Source organism: Anser cygnoides, chromosome 3 (genome assembly GCF_040182565.1).
Source record: "Anser cygnoides isolate HZ-2024a breed goose chromosome 3, Taihu_goose_T2T_genome, whole genome shotgun sequence".
Classification (NCBI taxonomy): domain Eukaryota; kingdom Metazoa; phylum Chordata; class Aves; order Anseriformes; family Anatidae; genus Anser; species Anser cygnoides.
Window position 1 is genome coordinate 18,490,485 of NC_089875.1, and position 24,300 is coordinate 18,514,784.

The 24,300-nt window shown below is 51.7% G+C and overlaps 1 long non-coding RNA gene across 1 annotated transcript; it reads right to left on the bottom strand.

Moving 5' to 3' along the window:
- Nucleotides 1-1,460: 1,460 nt before the first annotated feature.
- LOC136790344 (uncharacterized) lies at nt 1,461-23,666 on the bottom strand. Its single transcript, XR_010830097.1, has 2 exons — nt 23,389-23,666; nt 1,461-21,205 (listed from the first exon to the last, which is right to left on the bottom strand). It is a non-coding gene; the product is annotated as an uncharacterized lncRNA (long non-coding RNA).
- Between the last annotated feature and the right edge of the window lie 634 nt (nt 23,667-24,300).

Here is a 24,300-nt window from a genome sequence, read left to right on the forward strand (position 1 = left end):
AAGCAGTCGAGGCGCTAGAAGTGACATTGCCCAAAGAGACCAGCTGTCTGGGGGAGCTCCCGCAAGGAGCGCCCCATCCACCAACCCTCTGAAGCTCCGAGTCGTAAAGGATAGGAGCCATGAACTACACGGACCAATGAGGACCATCATACACAGGCTGATAGATGGCGAGATGTCGTAACTTGTGGTGAGCAGCGTAATTTGTTTATCGCCATGAGGCGCTTTCTAATAACTCGAACCATGCTTGTCTGTAGATCCCCAAAGCAAACAGAAGGAGGACACCAGCAAAATAACGTGGCTGTTAAATGGATGCAGACAATTGCCACTGAAGGAAACGAAACTGTTTGCAGGTGTTGTTTCCATGGCCCCAGGGTGGCACGAGGAAGCTTTCATGGGCAGCAATTCCCTTGAACCTGGAGCCGTGAGGCTTCAGGAGCCTTGAGGCCAGTGAAACGCACGGCTTCCTCAGTCTTACTGCCCTCTCCTGACAGCTACGAAGTGCTCTCCCCAGCCAGCAGGGCCTGGCCTACCCCAGCCTCCTGCCCAGGGGCTCCCTGCAGAGCCCCCAGCCCCTGGCCCTGCTGGGTGCCCTTCCCTGGTCCCGCGTCTGTGCCCTGCGCCTGGGCTCTCTGATGCGCTCGGTGGTGTCACAGAGCTGGCAGCGACCTCACAGTCTCACTCCTGCCCTTATCCCCCGGTGACAGCAGCCACCGAGGCCAGTGTCGCACGGAGAGGCTTCTCCAAAGCATGGCACAGACGCTTGTCTCTGGGGCAGCCGGGCCCCACCTCCAGAGGCCAGCTGGCCACCTGGCCCAGGCGCAGGGCCCGTCCCCGCAGACACTTGCTCACGGCGCTCCGCGTCCCCCCTCTCTTGCAGATGCTGAGGCGCCGCACGGCTGCAGGAGCAGCCTGCTCTGGGTGGGCAGCAGACCCATGGGCACGCTGCTCTGCTACGATCAGGACTGCGGGCGCTGCAGCCAGGCTGTCAGGGAGAGGCAGCAGCGGCTCCTTGCCAGGCAGGCAAGACCCTCCTGCTGTCCGTACTCCTCCTCCTCTCGGGACTCCAGCGACTCCTGCCGGCACGGGGCCACGGCCAGCTCATTCCGCCCAGCCGAGGGAACATCCCTCAGGTCCTGGTGGCAGCCAGTGCTGCGGAAGAGAAAGCAGAGGAGCCTCTTTCCCCAGCATACAGCGCTGAACACCCAGGGGGCAGCCACACTTCCCCGCGATGCTGGGCCTCTCCGACAGGCCAAGGAGCTCGTCAAGATGGCTCCTGTGCTCCACGAGGCCGGCTTGCCCCCCCCCCAGGCTCTGATGTGGCTCACAAGGATGGCAGCCTGCCCGCTGGTGCGGATCCTTGTCCCGTGGCATAATTCCTATTAAATAAACCCATTCCTATTAAAATTCCACCCCTTCTGGGCAGTGCACTGATACGAGCAGAGACGTCTGGGAGGGCTCTGAGGCTCACCACGGTGCCGACAAACCAGGGCTGCGGGATGAAGAACATGGCACCCCTAACCATGCCGCCCACCTCAGCAGAGTGGGACTTGCAGAGAGCAGCCCCTACGCAGGGCTCATGGGACCATTTTTGATGGCACAGGCCAGTCATAAAGTGGCTAAAGAAAAAGTGCCAGGAGCGCCACGTACAGGACCTGCCAAGAGGAGAGGACTGGCTTGGCAGTTAGCACAGGCAGTTTGCGCGGGGCAGTTGAGGCGGGGCAGGGAGGAACGCAGGGAGGATCCTCTCCTCTCTTTCCCACTCACTATTCGCCATATTAATTTTATGTTACTAAAATACAGAAGTATCAGTGAGAGTAACCAACACTCCCATGCAAGCTCAGACAAGGACTCAGAGCAAAATGGCCAACACTCTCCCAAGAAAGTCTCCGAGGGAGAGAAAAAAAAACAAGCACAGGCTGGCTGGGAGCTAAAAGCAGGAGCTACCAGACAAGAGAACGCAAAAGTGGCACATGTCAGCCTAAACACTGCCAACTTTTGTTTAAGCATCCGGCCTTTTTGAGGATTTCAACTGAGAATAACAAGTGAGAGCCGGGGGTGTGCTGAGGGGGGGAGTTTCTCCCAGCCACAGAGAACTTCATGAAACTGTGTCTGTTGAGGAAAATTTAACAAGCGAGGGAAGGAAAGCAAAACAGGATGATATAAAGAGCTCAGTAACGGACGTATGTAGGACCAGAGACAAGTCACCAGTTTAGAATGGATAACACTGCCCTCCCACAGACCTCTTGCTGGGGCAAATAAGCTCTGCTAAACGTAGAGCAGGTTACCCCTCATCTTTTGTAGAATATTTCTGTGGCCTGTCTATCCCTTTGCATCACCGCTAGCGCTAAATAAAAAGCTCATGTGGAACATCTTGGTGGTGATTTTGTGGACTCCTGTCAATTAGCAACTAGAAGATATCATACGTTCTCTTTAATGTCTGTTGGGATGGGGATTATTTGTCTGAAGCACCTCAGCTGACTGCAGATAACAGTGTCCTGGAGATGAAATACTTCATACCCCGGGAAAAACGCAGAGCTTTCTTCGTGTACCTTCCTCAGCCTGAAAGGGAAGTTAGAATATGGGAAACGACATTTCTGAAGAAAATGTTTATGGGAAAAAAGGGAGAAAATGTGGAAATCCCTTCCCGCTTCTGCCTCCATCATTGCAAGACAGCTTTTGGCATATTTGATAGCAAGTTTTTTGTCCAGCCAGGTCTTTATTATTTAGCATTTATGTGGTTTAAGACGACTCGACATTTCTCTGAGATTTTGTTGAGAGGGAGTTTCCTTGGTATTAGCCTTTCTTTGGATTCATCACGTGAAGATGGATGAGTTCAAGTTAAGCAGGCTGTGCCTAGAATTTGAAGACATCAAAGTTCCGGACCTGAGGTTCCCCAGAATAACAATGCTCTAGATCAAACGTGAAATTTCCTTCGTGTCCAGTGATGCTCCGAGCTGAGAGCTTTGGGCTTGCTTGTACATTAATGGGACATTTCCCTTATTACAGCTCTTCTGTGCTAGTGCAGAAGCTTTACTGGAGGAGCCACAGGCTACCACTTGTAGCCACAGTTCTGCTGTTTGAGGAGCAATCAACCAGACAGTGGTGAAACGTCACATTTTATAATCTTGCCAGGCTGGCTCTTCAGCAGAAAGAGATATTCTAAGAAAATTATCTGCACAGAGTCCTGTAAAAATCTAATTTTACCCCATTAACCAATAGCTTATAGCCATCTCAGAAGAAAATTCAGATATGAATGCCTAATGACAACTATATTAGCGCTTAGTCAATTCATTTGTCTATCGACAAGGTGGGCGGTTTAAACCCAGGACACTCAGCCTGTTAACCTCCCTGATTAATGCTTCCAGACAGGGAAAGGGGAATAACCTGGGGAGGGTTTAAGAGAATAGCTAGTACTGGACATCCAACTGCTAGTGTATTCATGCACTCTGTGCACTTGTTTTTACTACTAGCTATACAAACAGAAAGGACCAAGGAGATGCCAGTGCTCACATTGGCCTTCTCAGTGTGTACACTAAGGGCTTCAGAAAACCTGAGGAATGTTTTTTGGACACAACTGTGAGACAGAAGATTTTTCTTAAGTGTATATTAATTCAGAAATGCTTATGACTTTTTGTTGAATCTATTCAATTTACACATTTTCTTTTCTGCTACTTTGAACTGAAATCCAGGCGCTTGGAACAATGTCATGCAGGTAGTGCAGGAAAAACAAGGAAAACTATCATACATTTTGAGGGGTTGTTTTCTTGAAATATACCACAACTTTTACACAGCAAATATTCTGAGTTTCTAAGGTTGCTAAGCTTGTTCTACGCATCCCCAATTTTTTAGCATTCTTTGAAAGCTGTATGTACTAATGGATTTCACAACTGCAATGCTTCACAATTTCTTCGCGTCTCATATATTAAATGTCTTTTCAAGTTTTCTCAGTTGGGAATTGTGGATTGTAGAAATGTCCTTTAACTACCGTTGTCTCTCACTTGACAAGCACCGGGAAAGCAATGCAATTTGTTTTGTGAAGAAAGGTAGTTTCAATCTGGAAGTCCATGAATAGCTTTCTGGTTTTGGCATTTACTGCTGCTGAGGATATTCCCTGTGCTGGGGACCAGAAGTGAGGTCCTGTTTTGTCCTTGTTGGTGCCTATTTCTTCCTGCCTGGCGTGGCCCGTGTTGGTTAGATTCACGTGCATACAGATGGATCCAAGAAATCTCTCGGGAGACTTGAATTCAAGCAGGAGTAAGTCCTGTGCTCTTCAAGTTTTCCAGGTCTCATTTTCATAGGAAACCTCACCTTGCCTTAAGATTTTTCTTAAGTGTATATTTAATTCAGAAACGCTTATGACTTCATGTGGAAGCAAGATGAACTCTGGCATAACCCTGGACTATGTTATGCATAAGATGTCAATTGATGGTGGGATTTGGTAGCTGGCTACTTTCATGGGGTGTTTCCTTCTTACAGCTGTCATCATTTAATTGTCTCCACAAATACCTGCAAATTATCCTCCTTTGAATCTCTCCTTAAAACTCCTCTTTGCTGGAATGCCAAAAAGATGTGGTCCCCCTGACACGCTGGCCCCATAACCTCTGATGCACTTTGTCCTTACCTCATTCTTTTTTTTTTTTTTCCTTCCTTTTGCTTCCTTCTCTGAGATAAAGGGTGCTAGGTCTTGTCACAAGCTACTTGATGCTCCTCTGGACCATATATGTACAATTTTTCTGTTTTTCAACCCTTTAATTTCTCCTTTCTTATGTTTTGAGAACTTGTGATCTTTGTTTTCCTGTTCTCACACTGCTCATGCTGTTTTTCTCAAGCTGCTACCTTATTTTGGAACAGTCAGGCCGTCTACTGTCCACTTACCTACTTAGCATTTCTCCTTATTATGACTACACAACTACCTTGGAATACAGAACAGTAATTCTCTACTGCAAAAACACAACTTAGTTTCTCACAATTCCCCCCTCTTCTTTTCTTACTTCTATTGTTGTTTTTGTACCTCTTCACATGCCGCACTCTTGAGTTTTTCCAACATTAAGGTGCAATATTCTTCTTCGGGTGTCACAGGGGATGATAGATATACAATGCCAATATTATTACAATACCAGCAAATAGTTGTTTGAACCAATTCTATTCAGGTAACCACGAAGTTAGTTTCTCCCAAATGTTTCTAAATCCCCAGAAACTGTCATCGTGAGCTACTCTGTGTAGGATCTTGTTGTGTTGGTTTTGTTTGGCTTTTTGTTTGTTTTTTGTTTTTCTCAAATATTTTTGAGGTCAGTCAAATTCGTCCCATTTGATGTACACATATACAGCAACTAGTATTAATTACAGTGCACTCTCCTCCTTGTGAGGTTATTAAGAAATCTAATACTATTCGATTCTAGAGTACTATTTTTGCAAACTTATCAAACTTATTTTCTAGCTCTTCAATTATAGCTGAGATATTTACAATGGCGTTTTCTAATTCACTCACCCCTAACCACGGTAAAAACCACCTTGCAAAACTGTGAAATGCTAGAGAATTTTACTAGAGGATTATCTGAAGTCTGCTTAATTCTGCGTGTGGTCTCAAGGGGGCTTTGGCTTTGTGGGTCTTCAATAATAGTTACGTTTGGAATTATTGCCTCCAGGGTGCAAGCTCCCTTCCATCCTAGGGGCAACACCTTCCTGGCTTTATTGCCACATAGCCAGTACCGCTCCTTGCCATTCGGGACAGGCCATCCGGTTACAGGATTCTCATGTTGTATCCGGTGTGCGTTATGTACATTAGCATTCCCGTGGCTACCATATTCGGTACAGTATGGATTATTCCCTTTTTCATGGACATTTCCACACCCACGGTCAGTAATATTGCTCCCTGCACATGCAAGACATTTCAGTCTTTCCACTCGAAGGCAAATATATCTTTGTTCTCAGGGTCTGAGAGCACCCCATTAATAACACCATTATTCTAACCTATCGATTTACTCTTTGAATGCCCAATTTGATTACCAAATCCTTTCCCAACAACTTAGTCCCTGCCTCGGGTGCATACAGTAATTGCCCAGTGATCATTCTATCCCTAGTCTCAGCTTGGTGTCCCCAAAGAGTGGCACTGTTATCCCAACCCCTTCTACCCCCATCACATTTAGGGTTTCTTTAGTTAATTTAAGCCCTGATTCTTTACAGGCCAGTAATGACCCAGCTGCCTCAGTGTACTGGGTTCACACGGAAGGTTCTGGTAGCGGAGGGGGCTGCAGGGGTAGGCCCTGTGAGAAGAATCCAGCAGCTGCCCCACGTTAGATAAGGGCCAGTTTCAGCCAGCTCCTCATTGCCTGAGTACTACCGGTTCACGAGCTACTCGACGCTCCCTGCAGACACCAAGGTCAGTGCAGAGGAGGGGGAGTGCAGTGCAGAGGTGCTCCAGGTGCGAGAGCCGAAGCCCCCCCGCGGCCCACAGGGAGGCCCCTGCTGGGGAAGGCAGACCTCCCTGCAGCCCACGGTGTACCGCAGTGGAGCAGATCTCCAAGGTGCAGCCCATTCCGGAGCAGCCCAGGAAGGTCGGCACCCCACGAGAGGGACCCCACACCAGAGCAGCTCCCAAAGAGCCCGTTTTTCGCTGCCCGTGGAGAAACCCACACAGGACCAGCCCAGGAAGGTCAGCGCCCCACAACAGAGCAGGGGGGAGAGTGACCGTGAAGGAGCAGCGGAAACGAAGCACCACGGACTGACTGCAGCCCCCACTCCCGGCCCCCCCTGCCCCTCAGAGCAGGGAAGAGGTGGAAGAGAGTGGATGGGGGAAGGTGCCCCCAGCTTGCTTCTCTGTTTCTCACCGCTTCAGCCCGTCAGCAATAGGTAATACCTTTTATTAATCTTCCTATGCTAAGTCTTGTTTTGCCCGTAACGATAATTGCAGGGTGTTACAAAAGAAGATACAACTCAATCTGAATTTAGTAATATTTATAAAAGGCAAGTAAACGGCGCTGGGTGCACGGGGAGTCTGTGCTCTACCAACACGCACGCACAACCGTCGAACTTTCTAAATATACAGAACGTTGCTTTTACACGTTCATAAGAAACCCGAGTAGGCCTATACATATGTACAATCAGAAAAGGTACCAATTGAAACATAAACATGGCAAAGTTTTCCGAATTCTGGCAAGTGTTTAACAAACAATCCTTGAAGTCTATTACTGTTAATGTCCATGACTGGGGGAACACAGTTGGAGTTGGTAATCCTGGCTGAAGTGCTCCCATGTCTTCCACGACTTCATTAATTTTTCTCAGATCATGTAACAGTCTCCATTTTCCATTCCTTTTCTTGATTACAAACACTGGAGAATCCCAGGGCTAGTCGTGGGAACAGTACGTCTCGCTGCAAGTTGTTAAGCACCTCGGCCTTCGGGCCTTACGTAGCCTGTTCCTCCCGGATCGAAGGGAAACAGACCCGGCTCCTTTTCAGGGCCTATGGGGCCCGGATCAAAAGGAACGCCCAGCTCACCAGGGGGTGACAGCAAAGGCCTGCGATGGCGGTAGCGGCGGGGGGGCTGTGGCGTAGCAGAAGGGTCGGTGGAGGAGCCCGCAGCTCCCTCACCGTCCGGCAAACCACACGTCTCTGCTTGTGGGCGCACACGGCTCTTCAGGGCCTCAGAGACTGCTCGCCAGGTGCCAAGCAATCCCACGCAACCTTCTCGTTTTTAGTAGCAGAGTCCCGCACCCTGACCTCAGTTCGGTCCCGTGTTTCAGGATCATAAACTGTCCGATTGCTAATAAAGGGAATAAGCTGTAAGGTTCCCGGGGCAGCCTTTGCTGCTAAGGCCGTCTGATTCCCCATAGCACGCAACTGCTTGCCTTCGGCCAGCGAGGGGCAGTTGTGTGCGCGGGTCCGCTTCTCTCAGCTTGAGCTTCCTTCCAGCTCCGGTGCGCCTATTTCCAGCGACTTTCTAGACGAGCTTCTTAGAGCGGTTTGCTGAGTTTGGCCGAACCCATCTTCATTAGGCGATCGACGTCCCTGTTCCTGTCCTGGTCCCTGTTCTGTCAGCCTGTCCCTGTTCCCGTTGTTCATGTCCCTGTTGCTGTTTTCGTCGTCGAGGACAGGCTCCCTTCTTACACCATTCGCCCCACAGCAGTCCTTCTCCACTAACTCTTCACTGGTCGAACAACTTTGCCCGGCAACCAGCAAACCCCCAGCAACTTCCATGCCTTAACGGCGGGAGAACAAGCAACCCGAGACGGCGTGGCGGCACGGCGTCTCCTGAATCACCCTTCTTTGTTCCCTCTAAACTCTTTACATTCCTGATGGCCTCATCGTTAAGAGTCCGACGTTATCACCAACCGTGGGGCTTGTCGACCCCCATGGCCACGCTCCCACAGCTCCCCCTTCTTTATTAACATCAACCCTCTTCTCGACACGAATTATTACTCCGTATATCACATAGAGTGATCCACACTGAGGTACGCTTGAGGAACCTTGAGGTACACTTTTTCCTTTATCAGGGAACTAGCTGCTTTCTGAGAAGCCCTGACTCCCCTATTCTGAATTTATAGCAGCAATCTCTCCTTCTTCCGCTCCGGATACTCCTATTTGAAGTGGCCGGCCTGGCCACACACCTGGCCGCACCTCACTTCACCGTGCTCGGGGTACCGTACAGCTAAAGGCCCAAACCCCCGAGACTCTCTTTTCGCTCGTCTCTCTTTCGCTTCATCCCTCTCCAGCCGAGGGACCGCTGAAATCAGCGGGGTGCACCTTCCTGTCTGTGGTGGCAAGAAATCTTTAGCAGGCGACAAGATCCCGAACAAGCCCCCAAATTGTGGCGCCAGGTAGGAGGGAGGCTCCAGGCCAGCCCTTCTCAGGAAGCCTGGCAGGGCAGGGGGGCTGGGGGCTCAGGGGGATCCCAGTGCTTTGCGGGATGGGACACGAGGCCTCTCGGTGGGCTTAGCCGGGGCCAGGCTCATTTGGGGGCTGCTCTCTGCCAGCAGGTCTGTGCCGGGAGCCGAGGCAGGGGAAGGCACAGGAAGACGGACGACTCAGTTGGAGTTCTCCTCAGCCCGGGCTCCTGCAGGTGCTGGGGTCCCCTAGGGCCCCGCTGCTACCCAGGGCCGGGCTGCATCCGAGCCAGGGGCAGCCGGGCCCCACCTCCAGAGGCCAGCTGGCCACCTGGCCCAGGCGCAGGGCCCGTCCCCGCAGACACTTGCTCACGGCGCTCCGCGTCCCCCCTCTCTTGCAGATGCTGAGGCGCCGCACGGCTGCAGGAGTGGTGTGGATCCTCGTCCCGTGGCAAGGCTGGAGCAAGGACTGGGCTTCTGGAAGCTCCTGTGGATGCACACCCTGAGGAAGTCCCTAGAGACCAAGCTGGGAGCTCTCCCCACCATGGTGCAGCAGTCCCACAGGAGGTACACGTACAGGATGGCACGCCGCACGGCTCCCACGCTGCTGCCCTCCCGTCCTGCCCCCTCCTACTTCTCTTCTGCGGAGGCCCTGTTCCTGCATGAGGATGTGCGGGAGGCCCTGGAGATGCACGTCTGAGAGAAGAAGCTGCGCCACCACTGGGGCTTGCCTGCAGGGTCGCTGGCAGAGCCCCAGGCACTGCCATCAGTCCCCTAAGAGCAGCGCGCCGCGCTCCACGTTCAGCACCGCCCTCCAGACTCAGGGTTGGGCACCAGGAAAGCGGGTGTCCGGTGGAAAACATCTGCTGCTGCCTGTGCTGCGAGGCACAGAAGCTGTGAGGGAACGTGGAGGCATCCCCATCACTGACTATTCCTACCCCTGTTCAATCCATTAAACCCATTCCTATTAAATAAACCCATTCCTGTAAAAATTCCGCCCCTTCTGGGCAGTGCACTGATACGAGCAGAGACGTCTGGGAGGGCTCTGAGGCTCACCACGGTGCCGACAAGCCAGGGCTGCGGGATGAAGAACATGGCACCCCTAACCATGCCGCCCACCTCAGCAGAGTTGGACTTGCAGAGAGCAGCCCCTACGCAGGGCTCATGGGACCATTTTTGATGGCACAGGCCAGTCATAAAGTGGCTAAATAAAAAGTGCCAGGAGCGCCGCGCACAGGACCTGCCAAGAGGAGAGGACTGGCTTGGCAGTTAGCACAGGCAGTTTGCGTGGGGCAGTTGAGGTGGGGCAGGGAGGAACGCAGGGAGGATCCTCTCCTCTCTTTCCCACTTCCCTTTCTCTTCCTCTCCTCTCCTCTGGGAACTCTGCCTCTTATAATTTACCGTGGTGGGCACCCGTCGCCGCTCGCTATTCGCAATATTAATTTTATGTTACTAAAATACAGAAGTATCAGTGAGAGTAACCAACACTCCCATGCAAGCTCAGACAAGGACTCAGAGCAAAATGGCCAACGCTCTCCCAAGAAAGTCTCCGAGGGAGAGAAAAAAAACAAGCACAGGCTGGCTGGGAGCTAAAAGCAGGAGCTACCAGACAAGAGAACGCAAAAGTGGCACATGTCAGCCTAAACACTGCCAACTTTTGTTTAAGCATCCGGCCTTTTTGAGGATTTCAACTGAGAATAACAAGTGAGAGCCGGGGGTGTGCTGAGGGGGGGAGTTTCTCCCAGCCACAGAGAACTTCATGAAACTGTGTCTGTTGAGGAAAATTTAACAAGCGAGGGAAGGAAAGCAAAACAGGATGATATAAAGAGCTCAGTAACGGACGTATGTAGGACCAGAGACAAGTCACCAGTTTAGAATGGATAACACTGCCCTCCCACAGACCTCTTGCTGGGGCAAATAAGCTCTGCTAAACGTAGAGCAGGTTACCCCTCATCTTTTGTAGAATATTTCTGTGGCCTGTCTATCCCTTTGCATCACCGCTAGCGCTAAATAAAAAGCTCATGTGGAACATCTTGGTGGTGATTTTGTGGACTCCTGTCAATTAGCAACTAGAAGATATCATACGTTCTCTTTAATGTCTGTTGGGATGGGGATTATTTGTCTGAAGCACCTCAGCTGACTGCAGATAACAGTGTCCTGGAGATGAAATACTTCATACCCCGGGAAAAACGCAGAGCTTTCTTCGTGTACCTTCCTCAGCCTGAAAGGGAAGTTAGAATATGGGAAACGACATTTCTGAGGAAAATGTTTATGGGAAAATAGGGAGAAAATGTGGAAATCCCTTCCCGCTTCTGCCTCCATCATTGCAAGACAGCTTTTGGCATATTTGATAGCAAGTTTTTTGTCCAGCCAGGTTTTTTATTATTTAGCATTTACGTGGTTTAAGATGACTCGACATTTCTCTGAGATTTTGTTGAGAGGGAGTTTCCTTGGTATTAGCCTTTCTTTGGATTCATCACGTGAAGATGGATGAGTTCAAGTTAAGCAGGCTGTGCCTAGAATTTGAAGACATGAAAGTTCCGGACCTGAGGTTCCCCAGAATAACAATGCTCTAGATCAAACGTGAAATTTCCTTCGTGTCCAGTGATGCTCAGATCTTCGAGCTTTGGGCTTGCTTGTACATTAATGGGACATTTCCCTTATTAGAGCTCTTCTGTGCTAGTGCAGAAGCTTTACTGGAGGAGCCACAGGCTACCACTTGTAGCCACAGTTCTGCTGTTTGAGGAGCAATCAATCAGACAGTGGTGAAACGTCACATTTTATAATCTTGCCAGGCTGGCTCTTCAGCAGAAAGAGATATTCTAAGAAAATTATCTGCACAGAGTCCTGTAAAAATCTAATTTTACCCCATTAACCAATAGCTTATAGCCATCTCAGAAGAAAATCCAGATATGAATGCCTGATGACAAATATATTAGCGCTTAGTCAATTCATTTGTCTATGGACAAGGCGGGCGGTTTAAACCCAGGACGCTCAGCCCGTTAACCTCCCTGATTAATGCTTCCAGACAGGGAAAGGGGAATAACCTGGGGAGGGTTTAAGAGAACAAGCTAGTACTGGACATCCAACTGCTAGTGTATTCATGCACTCTGTGCACTTGTTTTTACTACGAGCTATACAAACAGAAAGGACCAAGGAGATGCCAGTGCTCACATTGGCCTTCTCAGTGTGTACACTAAGGGCTTCAGAAAACCTGAGGAATGTTTTTTGGACACAACTGTGAGACACAATTCTTCGCGTCTCATGTATTAAATGTCTTTTCAAGTTTTCTCAGTTGGGAATTGTGGATTGTAGAAATGTCCTTTAACTACCGTTGTCTCTCACTTGACAAGCACCGGGAAAGCAATGCAATTTGTTTTGTGAAGAAAGGTAGTTTCAATCCGGAAGTCCATGCAGAGCTTTCTGGTTTTGGCATTTACTGCTGCTGAGGATATTCCCTGTGCTGGGGACCAGAAGTGAGGTCCTGTTTTGTCCTTGTTGGTGCCTATTTCTTCCTGGCTGGCGTGGCCTGTGTTGGTTAGATTCACGTGCGTACAGATGGATCCAAGAAATCTCTCGGGAGACTTGAATTCAAGCAGGAGTAAGTCCTGTGCTCTTCAAGTTTTCCAGGTCTCATTTTCATAGGAAACCTCACCTTGCCTTAAGATTTTTCTTAAGTGTATATTTAATTCAGAAACGCTTATGACTTTATGTGGAAGCAAGATGAACTCTGGCATAACCCTGGACTATGTTATGCATAAGATGTCAACTGATGGTGGGATTTGGTAGCTGGCTACTTTCATGGGGTGTTTCCTTCTTACAGCTGTCATCATTTAATTGTCTCCACAAATACCTGCAAATTATCCTCCTTTGAATCTCTCCTTAAAACTCCTCTTTGCTGGAATGCCAACAAGATGTGGTCCCCCTGATACGCTGGCCCCATAACCTCTGATGCACTTTGTCCTTACCTCATTCTTTTTTTTTTTTTCCCCTTCCTTTTGCTTCCTTCTCTGAGATAAAGGGTGCTAGGTCTTGTCATGATTCTCAAATGCTGTTTACTCCCAGTTTCTGTTGTTTCCATTACTAAGCCTGCCAATACAAGCCATTGTTGGAGTCTGTGAGAAAAATCACAAATAATTTTCTTCAGACAGGATCTTCTGTGAAGCTATTTTATTCGCGATTGCAATGGCGGGCGTCCTGTCAATTAGGAGCGCACTTTAGTAAACAAATCATAACCTTTTATTCCCTGTTACCCGACGCCGGATCACCTCCCCTGTTTCCTCATTGGTTGAGCACTACAGGTTCACAAGCTACTCGACTCTCCTCTGGACCATATATGTACAATTTTTTCTGTTTTTCAACCCTTTAATTTCTCCTTTCTTATGTTTTGAGAACTTGTGATCTTTGTTTTCCTGTTCTCACACTGCTCATGCTGTTTTTCTCAAGCTGCTACCTTATTTTGGAACAGTCAGGCCATCTACTGTCCACTTACCTACTTAGCATTTCCCCTTATTATGACTACACAACTACCTTGGCATACAGAACAGTAATTCTCTACTGCAAAAACACAACTTAGTTTCTCACAATTCCCCCCTCTTCTTTTCTTACTTCTATTGTTGTTTTTGCACCTCTTCACATGCCGCACTCTTGAGTTTTTCCAACATTAAGGTGCAATATTCTTCTTCGGGTGTCACAGGGATGATAGATATACAATGCCAATATTATTACAATACCAGCAAATAGTTGTTTGAACCAATTCTATTCAGGTAACCACGAAGTTAGTTTCTCCCAAATGTTTCTAAATCCCCAGGAACTGTCATCGTGAGCTACTCTGTGTAGGATCTTGTTGTGTTGGTTTTGTTTGTTTTTTGTTTTTTGTTTTTCTCAAATATTTTTGAGGTCAGTCAAATTCGTCCCATTTGATATACACATATACAGCAACTAGTATTAATTACAGTGCACTCTCCTCCTTGTGAGGTTATTAAGAAATCTTAATACTATTCGATTCTAGAGTACTATTTTTGCAAACTTATCAAACTTATTTTCTAGCTCTTCAATTATAGCTGAGATATTTACAATGGCGTTTTCTAATTCACTCACCCCTAACCACGGTAAAAACCACCTTGCAAAACTGTGAAATGCTAGAGAATTTTACTAGAGGATTATCTGAAGTCTGCTTAATTCTGCGTGTGGTCTCAAGGGGGCTTTGGCTTTGTGGGTCTTCAATAATAGTTACGCTTGGAATTATTGCCTCCAGGGTGCAAGCTCCCTTCCATCCTAGGGGCAACACCTTCCTGGCTTTATTGCCACATAGCCAGTACCGCTCCTTGCCATTCGGGACAGGCCATCCGGTTACAGGATTCTCATGTTGTATCCGGTGTGCATTATGTACATTAGCATTCCCGTGGCTACCATATTCGGTACAGTATGGATTGTTCCCTTTTTCATGGACATTTCCACACCCACGGTCAGTAATATTGCTCCCTGCGCATGCAAGACATTTCAGTCTTTCCACTCGAAGGCAAATATATCTTTGTTCTCAGGGTCTGAGAGCACCCCATTAATAACACCATTATTCTAACCTATCGATTTACTCTTTGAATGCCCAATTTGATTACCAAATCCTTTCCCAACAACTTAGTCCCTGCCTCGGGTGCATACAATAATTGCCCAGTGATCATTCTATCCCTAGTCTCAGCTTGGTGTCCCCAAAGAGTGGCACTGTTATCCCAGCCCCTTCTAGCCCCATCACATTTAGGGTTTCTTTAGTTAATTTAAGCCCTGATTCTTTACAGGCCATTAATGACCCAGCTGCCTCAGTGTACTGGGTTCACACGGAAGGTTCTGGTAGCGGAGGGGGCTGCAGGGTAGGCCCTGTGAGAAGAATCCAGCAGCTGCCCCACGTTAGGTAAGGGCCAGTTTCAGCCAGCTCCTCATTGCCTGAGTACCACCGGTTCACGAGCTACTCGACGCTCCCTGCAGACACCAAGGTCAGTGCAGAGGAGGGGGAGTGCAGTGCAGAGGTGCTCCAGGTGCGAGAGCCGAAGCCCCCCCGCGGCCCACAGGGAGGCCCCTGCTGGGGAAGGCAGACCTCCCTGCAGCCCACGGTGTACCGCAGTGGAGCAGATCTCCAAGGTGCAGCCCATTCAGGAGCAGCCCAGGAAGGTCCCAAAGCAGCTCCCAAAGAGCCCGTTTTTCGCTGCCCGTGGAGAAACCCACACAGGACCAGCCCAGGAAGGTCGGCGCCCCACAACAGAGCAGGGGGGAGAGTGACCGTGAAGGAGCAGCGGAAACGAAGCACCACGGACTGACTGCAGCCCCCACTCCCGGCCCCCCCCCCCCCAGTGCCCCTCAGAGCAGGGAAGAGGTGGAAGAGAGTGGATGGGGGAAGGTGCCCCCAGCTTGCTTCTCTGTTTCTCACCGCTTCAGCCCGTCAGCAATAGGTAATACCTTTTATTAATCTTCCTATGCTAAGTCTTGTTTTGCCCGTAACGATAATTGTAGGGTGTTACAAAAGAAGATACAACTCAATCTGAATATAGTAATATTTATAAAAGGCAAGTAAACGGCGCTGGGCGCACGGGGAGTCTGTGCTCTACCAACACGCACGCACAACCGTCAAACTTTCTAAATATACAGAACGTTGCTTTTACATGTTCATAAGAAACCCGAGTACGCCTATACATATGTACAATCAGAAAAGGTACCAATTGAAACATAAACATGGCAAAGTTTTCCGAATTCTGGCAAGTGTTTAACAAACAATCCTTGAAGTCTATTACTATTAATGTCCATGACTGGGGGAACACAGTTGGAGTTGGTAATCCTGGCTGAAGTGCTCCCATGTCTTCCACGACTTCATTAATTTTTCTCAGATCATGTAACAGTCTCCATGTTCCATTCCTTTTCTTGATTACGAACACCGGAGAATCCCAGGGCTAGTCGTGGGAACAGTACGTCTCGCTGCAAGTTGTTAAGCACCTCGGCCTTCGGGCCTTACGTAGCCTGTTCCTCCCGGATCGAAGGGAAACAGACCCGGCTCCTTTTCAGGGCCTATGGGGCCCGGATCAAAAGGAACGCCCAGCTCACCAGGGGGTGACAGCAAAGGCCTGCGATGGCGGTAGCGGCGGGGGGGCTGTGGCGTAGCAGGAGGGTCGGTGGAGGAGCCCGCAGCTCCCTCACCGTCCGGCAAACCACACGTCTCTGATTGTGGGCGCACACGGCTCTTCAGGGCCTCAGAGACTGCTCGCCAGGTGCCGAGCCATCCCACCGCAACCTTCTCGTTTTTAGTAGCAGAGTCCCACACCCTGACCTCAGTTCGGTCCCGTGTTTCAGGATCGTAAACTGTCCGATTGCTAATAAAGGGAATAAGCTGTAAGGTTCCCGGGACAGCCTTTGCTGCTAAGGCCGTCTGATTCCCCATAGCACGCAACTGCTTGCCTTCGGCCAGCGAGGGGCAGTTGTGTGCGCGGGTCCGCTTCTCTCAGCTTGAGCTTCCTTCCAGCTCCGGTGCGCCTATTTCCAGCAGCTTTCTAGACGAGCTTCTTAGAGCGGTTTGCTGAGTTTGGCCGAACCCATCTTCATTAGGCGATCGACGTCCCTGTTCCTGTCCTGGTCCCTGTTCTGTCAGCCTGTCCCTGTTCCCGTTGTTCATGTCCCTGTTGCTGTTTTCGTCGTCGAGGACAGGCTCCCTTCTTACACCATTCGCCCCACAGCAGTCCTTCTCCACTAACTCTTCACTGGTCGAACAACTTTGCCCGGCAACCAGCAAACCCCCAGCAACTTCCATGCCTTAACGGCGGGAGAACAAGCAACCCGAGACGGCGTGGCGGCACGGCGTCTCCTGAATCACCCTTCTTTGTTCCCTCTAAACTCTTTACATTCCTGATGGCCTCATCGTTAAGAGTCCGACGTTATCACCAACCGTGGGGCTTGTCGACCCCCATGGCCACGCTCCCACAGCTCCCCCTTCTTTATTAACATCAACCCTCTTCTCGACACGAATTATTACTCCGTATATCACATAGAGTGATCCACACTGAGGTACGCTTGAGGAACCTTGAGGTACACTTTTTCCTTTATCAGGGAACTAGCTGCTTTCTGAGAAGCCCTGACTCCCCTATTCTGAATTTATAGCAGCAATCTCTCCTTCTTCCACTCCGGATACTCCTATTTGAAGTGGCCGGCCTGGCCACACTTAAAACATGTTCTCAAAGCCTGTCCCTGCTAGGATTTAGGCTGCAACACAGGTAGCTTTCCTTGTCTGCTATTCCTCCGTCCCTCTTCCTCTCCTTTCCATCCTGGGCCCGACTCCTCCCGAAAGTGCCTCTATCTCCCCCTCTACCTCACTACCCAGTACGCTGTGAATACCGTTTGTTTCGCTCTCTGCTTTTCCTTCCCAGCTCCCCTCCTGGCGTACACCCTCATACTACCTGCACTGTTCACTCCATCCTCCCACCTTCTGGAGCTTTTTCTGTATATCTGGCCAGGCTTCAATCACAAAATGAACTTTAAAGAGCCCTTGGGCTACCGGGCCCTCAGGATTCATCCCCGAGGACTTTCTAATTCTGACTCCGAGTCTCCCATGTGATTGGTATGTTGTGGATTGTTATTATTGCAGTTAGCTAAGTGGATATTTCAGCTCTATCGGAATTACTCTCGGTCCGGGGCGGGTGTTAGTTCTTTCCCATTCTTGCATAGCTGCCTGGCAAAACATTCCCCTCCTAAACATTCTTCTCCAGGGAATAACATACTCAAGATTGACATTTCCCCCCCAGGAATACAAATTAGGCCTTAGAAACGGATTTGACTGTTCTGCTAGGCCCTCAATTAAAGTCTTCCATTTCCTTCTTAAAACTCCTAACCTCTCTGCTGGTAAGGGGGGAGTGGCGCCGGCCCTGAACGGCCCCGAGGCCCCACCTGGACCCCCCCTGCCGGCGCGACTTCTCCAGGGACAGCATCAATTGCAGTCCCTGTCTTCCTTCCAGGAGCAGCTGCTGCTGCCTCCGGAGCAATATTAGCATTATAGGGACCATAACTTGATTCCTCCTCTGAAAACGGAACCTTATTGTTTACAGATAAATTTCAAGCCTGAATTTTCATCAGACCCGTATTTTGGCCAAAATACTCAAGTTCTTTTTATTAGCTTTTTAGGCAAGACAATTACACGCTATCAAACCATTTTTTAATTATATACTTTTTAATCCTTTTCCCTAGTTTTAGGGTTGTTTTTCCAAATCCTTATCATTCTCTCCAAAGGGCTATCTTTAGGCACAGTCCTGGGGTCTGCAACCCCGCCCTGCTGACTCTTGGAACCCTTAATCCCCATCTCTTCCTGACGTGCTGCTGCGGACTTTACCACCCACAGGGTACCACACGCCTTCACCTAGGATTAGGACAGAGGTGGGCTGTACTGCCGAGCACCTCACTTCACCGTGCGCGGGGTACCGTACAGCTAAGGGCCCAAACCCCCGAGACTCTCTTTTCGCTCGTCTCTCTTTCGCTTCATCCCTCTCCAGCCGAGGGACCGCTGAAATCAGCGGGGTGCACCTTCCTGTCTGTGCTGGCAAGAAATCTTCGGCAGGCGACAAGATCCCAGACGAGCCCCTAAATTGTGGTGCCTGGTAGGAGGGAGGCTTCAGGCCAGCCCTTCTCAGGAAGCCTGGCAGGGCAGGGGGGCTGGGGGCTCGGGGGGATCCCAGTGCTTTGCGGGATGGGACACGAGGCCTCTCGGTGGTCTCAGCCGGGGCCAGGCTCACTGGGGGGCTGCTCTCTGCCAGCAGGTCTGTGCCGGGAGCCGAGGCAGGGGAAGGCGCAGGAAGACGGACGACTCAGTTGGAGCTCTCCTCGGCCCTGGCGCTGGCTCCTGCAGGTGCTGGGGTCCCCTAGGGCCCCGCTGCTGCCCAGGGCCGGGCTGCATCCGAGCTGCGGGTAGCCGGGCCCCACCTTCAGAGGCCAGCTGCCCACCTGGCCCAGGCGCAGGGCCCGTCCCCGCAGACACTTGCTCACGGCGCTTCGCGTCCCCCCTCTCTTGCAGATGCTGAGGCGCCGCACGGCTGCAGGAGCAGCCTGCTCTGGGTGGGCAGCAGACCCATGGGCACGCTGCTCTGCTACGATCAGGACTGCGGGCGCTGCAGCCAGGCTGTCAGGGAGAGGCACCACAGGCTCCTTGCCAGGCAGGCAAGACCCTCCTGCTGTCCGTACTCCTCCTCCTCTCGGGACTCCAGCGACTCCTGCCGGCACGGGGCCACGGCCAGCTCATTTTTAATTATATATTTTTTAATCCTTTTCCCTAGTTTTAGGGTTGTTTTTCCAAATCCTTATCATGCTCTCCAAAGGGCTATCTTTAGGCACAGTCCTGGGGCCTCCAACCCCACCCTGCTGACTCTTGGAACCCTTAATCCCCATCTTTTCCTGATGTGCTGCTGTGGACTTTACCACCCACAGGGTACCACACGCCTTCACCTAGGATTAGGACAGAGGTGGGCTGTACTGCCGAGCACCTCACTTCACCGTGCTCGGGGTACCGTACAGCTAAGGGCCCAAACCCCCGAGACTCTCTTTTCGCTTGTCTCTCTTTCGCTTCATCCCTCTCCAGCCGAGGGACCGCTGAAATCAGCGGGGTGCACCCTCCTGTCTGTGGTGGCAAGAAATCTTCGGCAGGCGACCAGTTCCCGAACGAGCCCCCAAATTGTGGCGCCAGGTAGGAGGGAGGCTCCAGGCCAGCCCTTCTCAGGAAGCCTGGCAGGGCAGGGGGGCTGGGGGCTCAGGGGGATCCCAGTGCTTTGCGGGATGGGACACGAGGCCTCTCGGTGGGCTTAGCCGGGGCCAGGCTCACTGGGGGGCTGCTCTCTGCCAGCAGGTCTGTGCCGGTAGCTGAGGCAGGGGAAGGCGCAGGAAGACGGACGACTCAGTTGGAGTTCTCCTCGGCCCTGGCGCGGGCTCCTGCAGGTGCTGGGGTCCCCTAGGGCCCTTGCCAGGCAGGCAAGACCCTCCTGCTGTCCGTACTCCTCCTCGTCTCGGGACTCCAGAGACTCCTGCCGGCACGGGGCCACGGCCAGCTCATTCCACCCAGCCGAGGGAACATCCCTCAGGTCCTGGTGGCAGCCAGTGCTGCGGAAGAGAAAGCAGAGGAGCCTCTTTCCCCAGCATACAGCGCTGAACACCCAGGGGGCAGCCACACTTCCCCGCGATGCTGGGCCTCTCCGACAGGCCGAGGAGCTCGTCAAGATGGCTCCTGTGCTCCACGAGGCCGGCTTGCCCCCCCCCCCCAGGCTCTGATGCGGCTCACAAGGATGGCAGCCTGCCCGCTGGTGCGGATCCTTGTCCCATGGCAAGGCTGGAGCAAGGACTGGGCTTCTCGAAGCTCCTGCGGATGCACACCCTGAGGAAGTCCCTGGAGACCAAGCTGGGAGCTCTCCCCACCATGGTGCAGCAGTCCCACAGGAGGTACACGTACAGGATGGCACGCCGCACGGCTCCCACGCTGCTGCCCTCCCGTCCTGCCCCCTCCTACTTCTTTTCTGCGGAGGCCCTGTTCCTGCATGAGGATGTGCGGGAGTTCCTGGAGATGCACATCCGAGAGAAGAAGCTGCGCCACCACTGGGGCTTGCCTGCAGGGTCGCTGGCAGAGCCCCAGGCACTGCCATCAGTCCCCTAAGAGCAGCGCGCTGCGCTCCACGTTCAGCACCGCCCTCCAGACTCAGGGTTGGGCACCAGGAAAGCGGGTGTCCGGTGGAAAACATCATCTGCTGCCTGTGCTGCGAGGGACAGAAGCTGCGAGGGAACGTGGAAGCCTCCCCATCACTGACTATTCCTACCCCTGTTCAATCCATTAAACCCATTCCTATTAAATAAACCCATTCCAATTAAAATTCCACCCCTTCTGGGCAGTGCACTGATACGAGCAGAGACGTCTGGGAGGGCTCTGAGGCTCCCCATGGCGCCGACAAACCAGGGCTGCGGGATGAAGAACATGGCACCCCTAACCATGCCGCCCACCTCAGCAGAGTGGGACTTGCAGAGAGCAGCCCCTACGCAGGGCTCATGGGACCATTTGGATGTCCCTCTTTGGGCTCTTGCCGTGTTCCGAGGGCCTGGGAGCACTGGCAGGGAACTGAAAGGCAGGCGCAAGGTGGCTCTGGGAGAGCAAAACCTTGGCTGTCCCCGTCCTCATTAGGTGGCGAGGCCACCTCAGGGTGCCAAAGGGAAGAGGAAGTCCCGATGGGGGCAGGCAAATGAAGACGGGATCACACTCACATTGGATGTGTCCGTCTTGGTCAATGTCCACCCTGGGCCATATCACACCATTCCCTCATGCCTTGCTGATCGCAGGCCAGTCATAAAGTGGCTAAATAAAAAGTGCCAGGAGCGCCGCGTACAGGACCTGCCAACAGGAGAGGACTGGCTTGGATATATAATACATTTGTTCATTGTGCTGTCTTGTATGAGGACAAGAAATTAAACTAGCTATTAGGAAGTTCTCAACAACCGGAAGGAAGTGGCTCTTCACACACCGTGCATCTCTAAACTCCTTGCTTCAGGAGATTGTAGATGCAAATCTTTACATAGTCTCAAAGAGGAACAGGACAACCTGACATCCGTGCAAAGAACATGCGATAAGTTCTCTTGGATTCCGTTCCCAAACAGGTACCGGGCAAGATAGCTGGGAACAGTCAGCATGTATTTACCAAGTAGAAATCATAGCACCAGCTTGATGGCCTTCATTTGACTGTCTGCATGAGCAAGATGGGGGCAGAGAACGTGTTTCATAGAATCATAAAACACTAAATTTGGAAAAACCTCCAGGGGGGCTGGAACTAGATGATCTTTGAGGTCCCTCCCAACCCAAGCCATTCTGTGGTTCCCCCAGGAATTCTCAGGTGTGGTACGACTGCAAGCAGTCGAGGCGCTAGAAGTGACATTGCCCAAAGAGACCAGCTGTCTGGGGGAGCTCCCGCAAGGACCGCCCCATCCACCAACCCTCTGAAGCTCCGAGTCTGAAAGGATAGGAGCCATGAACTACACGGACCAATGATGACCATCATACACAGGTTGACAGATGGCGAGATGTCGTAACTTGTGGTGAGAAGCGTAATTTGTTTATCGCCATGAGGCGCTTTCTAATAGCTCTAAGCATGCTTGTCTGCAGATCCCCAAAGCAAACAGAAGGAGGACACCAGCAAAATAACGTGGCTGTTAAATGGATGCAGACAATTGCCACTGAAGGAAACGAAACTGTTTGCAGGTGTTGTTTCCATGGCCCCAGGGTGGCACGAGGAAGCTTTCATGGGCAGCAATTCCCTTGAACCTGGAGCCGTGAGGCTTCAGGAGCCTTGAGGCCAGTGAAACGCACGGCTTCCTCAGTCTTACTGCCCTCTCCTGACAGCTACGAAGTGCTCTCCCCAGCCAGCAGGGCCTGGCCTACCCCAGCCTCCTGCCCAGGGGCTCCCTGCAGAGCCCCCAGCCCCTGGCCCTGCTGGGTGCCCTTCCCTGGTCCCGCGTCTGTGCCCTGCGCCTGGGCTCTCTGATGCGCTCGGTGGTGTCACAGAGCTGGCAGCGACCTCACAGTCTCACTCCTGCCCTTATCCCCCGGTGACAGCAGCCACCGAGGCCAGTGTCGCACGGAGAGGCTTCTCCAGAGCATGGCACAGACGCTTGTCTCTGGGGCAGCCGGGCCCCACCTCCAGAGGCCAGCTGGCCACCTGGCCCAGGCGCAGGGCCCGTCCCCGCAGACACTTGCTCACGGCGCTCCGCGTCCCCCCTCTCTTGCAGATGCTGAGGCGCCGCACGGCTGCAGGAGCAGCCTGCTCTGGGTGGGCAGCAGACCCATGGGCACGCTGCTCTGCTACGATCAGGACTGCGGGCGCTGCAGCCAGGCTGTCAGGGAGAGGCACCACAGGCTCCTTGCCAGGCAGGCAAGACCCTCCTGCTGTCCGTACTCCTCCTCCTCTCGGGACTCCAGCGACTCCTGCCGGCACGGGGCCACGGCCAGCTCATTCCGCCCAGCCGAGGGAACATCCCTCAGGTCCTGGTGGCAGCCAGTGCTGCGGAAGAGAAAGCAGAGGAGCCTCTTTCCTCAGCATACAGCGCTGAACACCCAGGGGGCAGCCACACTTCCCCGCGATGCTGGGCCTCTCCGACAGGCCGAGGAGCTCGTCAAGATGGCTCCTGTGTGCCACGAGGCCTGCTTGTCCCCCACCACAGGCTTTGATGCAGCTCACGAGGATGGCAGCCTGCCCGCTGGTGCGGATCCTCGTCCCGTGGCATAATTCCTATTAAATAAACCCATTCCTATTAAATAAACCCATTCCTATTAAAATTCCACCCCTTCTGGGCAGTGCGCTGATATGAGCAGAGACGTCTCGGAGGGCTCTGAGGCTCACCACGGCGCCGACAAACCAGGGCTGCGGGATGAAGAACATGGCACCCCTAACCATGCCGCCCACCTCAGCACAGTGGGACTTGCAGAGAGCAGCCCCTACGCAGGGCTCATGGGACCATTTTTGATGGCACAGGCCAGTCATAAAGTGGCTAAAGAAAAAGTGCCAGGAGTGCCGCGCACAGGACCTGCCAAGAGGAGAGGACTGGCTTGGCAGTTAGCACAGGCAGTTTGCGCGGGGCAGTTGAGGCGGGGCAGGGAGGAACGCAGGGAGGATCCTCTCCTCTCTTTCCCACTTCCCTTTCTCTTCCTCTCCTCTCCTCTGGGAACTCTGCCTCTTATAATTTACCGTGGTGGGCACCCGTCGCCGCTCGCTATTCGCAATATTAATTTTATGTTACTAAAATACAGAAGTATCAGTGAGAGCAACCAACACTCCCATGCAAGCTCAGACAAGGACTCAGAGCAAAATGGCCAACACTCTCCCAAGAAAGTCTCCGAGGGAGAGAAAAAAAACAAGCACGGGCTGGCTGGGAGCTAAAAGCAGGAGCTACCAGACAAGAGAACACAAAAGTGGCACATGTCAGCCTAAACACTGCCAACTTTTGTTTAAGCATCCGGCCTTTTTGAGGATTTCAACTGAGAATAACAAGTGAGAGCCGGGGGTGTGCTGAGGGGGGGAGTTTCTCCCAGCCACAGAGAACTTCATGAAACTGTGTCTGTTGAGGAAAATTTAACAAGCGAGGGAATGAAAGCAAAACAGGATGATATAAAGAGCTAAGTAACAGACGTATGTAGGACCAGAGACAAGTCACCAGTTTAGAATGGATAACACTGCCCTCCCACAGACCTCTTGCTGGGGCAAATAAGCTCTGCTAAACGTAGAGCAAGTTGCCCCTCATCTTTTGTAGAATATTTCTGTGGCCTGTCTATCCCTTTGCATCACCGCTAGCGCTAAATAAAAAGCTCATGTGGAACATCTTGGTGGTGATTTTGTGGACTCCTGTCAATTAGCAACTAGAAGATATCATTTGTTCTCTTTAATGTCTGTTGGGATGGGGATTATTTGTCTGAAGCACCTCAGCTGACTGCAGATAACA